This window comes from Salmo salar, unplaced genomic scaffold (assembly GCF_905237065.1).
Source record: "Salmo salar unplaced genomic scaffold, Ssal_v3.1, whole genome shotgun sequence".
NCBI lineage: Eukaryota > Metazoa > Chordata > Actinopteri > Salmoniformes > Salmonidae > Salmo > Salmo salar.
This window is the reverse complement of record NW_025547464.1, coordinates 768,307-773,404: the sequence shown is the minus strand read 5'-3', so window position 1 is coordinate 773,404 and position 5,098 is coordinate 768,307. Positions and strand designations below refer to the sequence as shown.

General features: G+C 41.8%; 1 pseudogene; it reads right to left on the bottom strand.

Moving 5' to 3' along the window:
* Positions 1 to 272: 272 nt before the first annotated feature.
* Positions 273 to 1,503, bottom strand: LOC106597052 (E3 ubiquitin/ISG15 ligase TRIM25-like; annotated as a pseudogene).
* Positions 1,504 to 5,098: the final 3,595 nt, after the last annotated feature.

Genomic DNA, 5,098 nt, shown 5'->3' with positions numbered 1-5,098 from the left:
GTCAAATCTAGTATGACCAAATACTTCTCTGCAGCTGCCACCAAAACATATTTTTTTCTGTGATTTACATTCCATTTCTGCAGTACAGTTGATAACCATTTGCTATGAACACTAAGAAGCCAACCTTACTGAAGCATATATCACTGGTTGGCCCATCCCTCTGTGCTGTCACAGATCTACTACTCACAGGGATCCTCTCAGGATCCCTCAGCCTTGACCCATCCTCCTCTACTTTCTTCACTGCCTCAGCAGTGACAACCTGTTCCCAACAGTGGGGTCAGTGGGATTGGATAGGGGCCCCTCTACCTCTCTCTCTCTCTCTCTCTGACTGGAGGGGACAGGTGAAATGGTGTGTCTCCTCTGGTCAACAATACTCACCTTGAGTGACTCCACAGCCTGTTGGAGCTCCTTCAGCTCCTTCTCTCTCTCCTGGAATCTCTGCTGGACCTTCTGCTGACTCATCCCCAGCTGCCTCTGTGGAGAATCACTCTTCAATGAGCTATCAAGCTTTATTAGTCCAGTAGATCAATAGTATAGTAATGTGACATAGGGCCCATAGAGAGGAAGGTCTAAAAATGGATGGTCCATTTACTAAATGATATTTATTTGTTGCTATGTGAATGATTATAGTTTTTATGGTAGGACTACATGTATCAACAGGTTGAGACTGAACTTTGGACTCATAAAAGGGCATTCAGAATGATAATAGTGTTTGACATTATAAAATGGTGATACATCTGGAGAATCTGGGTTGACATATCTATATACTCAAGGTTTGTGTTCATATTTGTTCTGCTGAGGATCAATTTCATTTGAATGATCTCATATTCAAACAGCCTTAGTTCCTACTGTATCTTTAATTCTTTGTTTATCAGACAGTCACCAACAAGTTGTTCTGGTCTTACCTGTTTCTCAGTCCTCTCTGCTGCAGCTGACACTGTATCATGGCCTTTATGTTCGTCCATTGTACACAGATAACAGATACACTGCTGATCGGTACGACAGTAAACCTCCAGCAGTTTGTCATGATGAGAGCAGATCTTCTCCTGTAGTTGTGCGGTGGCTTTGACCATCTTGTGCTTCTTGAAAGCAGGAGATTCGTAGTGAGGTTGGAGGTGAGTCTCACAGTAAGAGGCCAGACACGCCAGACAGGACATGAGGGCTTTCTGCTTTCTGGTCCCAGTGCAGACATCACACGCCACATCTCTAGGTCCAGCATAGCACACAGCAGGAGGGGGGAGCAGCCTGGAGTCCTGTCTTCTTCAGTTTCTCCACCACCTCAGCCAACATGTTATTTTTACTCAGCGTAGGCCTCGGACTGAAGGTCTGTCTGCACTGAGGACAGCTATAGACCCCTTTCAGAACATCCTGATCCCAGCAGCCCTCAATACAGCTCCTACAGTAACTGTGTCCACAGGGGATGGCGACTGGTTCCTTCAGTAGATCCAGACAGACAGAACAACAGAACTGGTCCTGGTCCAGCAGAACTCCCTGTTGAGCCATTTGGACGGTTGTTCACTCTCACACAGACAGACGACACAGAGACTCAGATCAGTTTCGTTTCCTCAGAAGAGAGTTTGTGAAGGGGGAGGGATTTCCTGGTTCTGCCAGAGGGGTGGGGTTAGAGGGAGGGAGGAAGAGAGAGAGGAACTGCATGCAACAGCAAGAGGGAGACAAATAGTCTTGTTCCTTGGTTAGAGCCCTTAACATGGAATAAATGAAATAATGAATCTTAAAATGTGAGTTATTGGAATATAAAGGGTAACCGTTTCTATGAAGTACATATTAGAATTATTTTAATGACCTTTATAATGCCTTATAATACACTTATGTGTTCTAATAAGCAATAAGGCCTGAGGAGGTGTGGTATATGTAAGGATTGCGGACCTGGTGGCAGTGAAGTCAGACGCAGGAGAGCAGAGATAGGTAATAGCCGGAGCAGTTTAATACAAAACGAACCTACATGGGTACAAAACCCGATGCGCACCAGTAACAGAGTACAAGCACTTACAAACAAACAATTCCACACAAGGACATGGGGGAACAGAGGGTTAAATACACAACAATTCATGATGGAAATGGAAACCAGATGTGTAAGAAAACAAGACAAAACAAATGGAAAATGAAAAAGTGGATCGACGATGACTAGAAGACCGGTGACGCCCGACCGCCGAACAAGGAGAGGAAATGACTTCGGTGGAAGTGGTGACAGTATATGGCTAATATACAGTACCACGGCTAAGTGCTGTTTTTAGGCACGACGCAAAGCGGATTGAGAATTATGTAACACTTTCAAAAATACAATCAAATAAAAATGTTATTGGTCACATACACATATTTAGTAGATGTTATTGTGGGTGTAGTGAAATGCTTGTGTTCCTGGTTCCAACAGTGCAGTAGTATCTAACAATACACCCTAATGTAAATGTCACAGGTGTCGTAGGGTTTAGACCAAGACGCTGCGGGAAAATGTACACTCATCTTCTTTTATTAAAGGACAAAGAACAGGCCGGTAAGGAACAAAGCTATACACAGCAACAATCTGCCACAAAACCCCCATGACAAACAACCTCCTAATTATAGGACCTTCAATCAGAGGCAACGATAACCAGCTGCCTCCAATTGAAGGTCCAACCCCAATTAACTAAACATAGAACTACAATAGACAAGACAGAACATAGAAATACACTAACATAGAACATAGACTAACAAACCCCGGACCACATAAACCAAACACCCCTCTACCTAAATACATAGCCCGAACCACATAAACCAAACACCCCTCTACCTAAATACATAGCCCGAACCACAGGATGCCTATTTAAAAACCCTTTTTCAACATTTCAAGATAGCAGTTAGTTCAGTTTGATCTTATTAAAGACAGCTGTATAATTTTTTTATTCATTTTGACATATTGTTTGGGACCACTTTTTTTGCTCTGTTTGAAGGCTGTCAGCTTCTTCTCAGGAAGAGAATCACTTAGCCTTTCGACTAATTTTCAAATGATTGGATGCCTATTTTAAAACACTTTCTCTACATTTCAAGATAGCAGTTAGTTAATTTTGAGCATATCAAAGACAGCTGCAACTTTATTTTATTAATTTTCACAATTGTTTTTTTTTTTACCCAAAATTATTCAAAGTCCACAGTCTCTGTCATTGAACTATGTTGAGCCGTGTGCCTGGTTACCCTGAACAGGTTACCAGGTGTGTTTTTTTGAATATAGTTCTTAATGGCTTCAGTGGTGTGCTGGGGTCCATTGCTTGCTAAGGGGGAACCTCCCACCCGGGTTCAGCCAACAGGAGGCGCACCCAACCCCTCTAGTAAAACTGAATGTCTCTCTCTCTCTCAGGCTATGAAAAAAGCCCCACCTCCCCTCGCTCAGCCATTCTAACAGTGGAAGCCAGGATCTGTGAGAAACTATGATAATAAACTGTGAACAATAATGAAGCCATGTTTGTCTGTGTGAGTGAGGATTTATTATTTAATTGTGTGATAACTTTAATTCTGTGATAACTTTATGTAATACATCCTCTGTTTCCTAACTGAATAAACATTTTAAGATAGCAGTTGGTTCAGTCTGATCATCTCATGTACTGTTGGAACTTTATTTTAATCCTTTTTCACAATTTTAATTTTAATTTTTTTTATGACAAATTCCAGAGCCTCTGTATACATTTTTACACATTTTTTCCCCCACTCTCTACTTTGTACAATGACAGAGAAGTCGTTTTTTCTGACAAGTTCTCTCATTGATCTCAGGTTCAGCCACCAAGGGGTCCCCCACCCTCCATGAAAACTTTCATAGGCTCTCTTTCACTCAGTAATCATGTAACAACAAGTCGACAGGCTCCCAGAGGCAGGGCAATCAAAGGCTCCAACTCACTGAACTGCCCATCAGCCCAGTCATTGTTATTATTCATACTGTTTGGAAACAGGTTCTATTCAGAACCTCTCAGACTAGAAAATATAAATCATATTTACTATACTGTTTTAAATTGTTTGCATCTGTGATAACTTTATGTAATATATCCTCTCTCTCTCTCAGGATATGAAAAAAGGCCGACCACCTCTCGCCCAGCCATTCTAACAGTGGAAGCCAGGATCTGTGAGAAACTATGATAATAAACTATATAGATCACAGTGGTGTGGAGACCAGCCAACACCACTATATAGATCACAGTGGTGTGGAGACCAGCCAACACCACTATATAGATCACAGTGGTGTGGAGACCAGCCAACACCACTATATAGATCACAGTGGTGTGGAGACCAGCCAACACCACTATATAGATCACAGTGGTGTGGAGACCAGCCAACACCACTATATAGATCACAGTGGTGTGGAGACCAGCCAACACCACTATATAGATCACAGTGGTGTGGAGACCAGCCAACACAACTATATAGATCACAGTGGTGTGGAGACCAGCCAACACCACTATATAGATCACAGTGGTGTGGAGACCAGCCAACACCACTATATAGATCACAGTGGTGTGGAGACCAGCCAACACCACTATATAGATCACAGTGGTGTGGAGACCAGCCAACACCACTATATAGATCACAGTGGTGTGGAGACCAGCCAACACCACTATATAGATCACAGTGGTGTGGAGAGAAGAAAGTAAGACAGTGACAGAAACCTATTTCAACATGACGGAGAGTAAGACAGGAGTCCCTGACCTTATCTTCTCTCAAGAAGATGTCTGGTAGGCAGGGCTGGGCGATATGGACCAAAAGTCATATCCCGATATATTTAGGCTGAATATCAATATAAGATATATATCCTGATATTTTTTTCTGCAAAGTGAGAGCAAATGTTCAGTCAAAGTCAAAGCCAGATATGACATGTCTCAAGTAGTTTTATTGAAAGCGGCTATTTCAGTGAACAGTTGAAAAATCAAATGAATAAATAATAAACAGGGCTCTTCACCTGGTTCAGATTAAATGCTCAGCTGTTCAAATAACAACAACATGTAAACATAAACACTGTAGAACAACAGGACGACCTTTTTGAAATCAAAGCTCCATAAGGTGCACATTTAAATAAATACAAATATCTTAAACAAAAATAGCCTATAAAATAAAATAG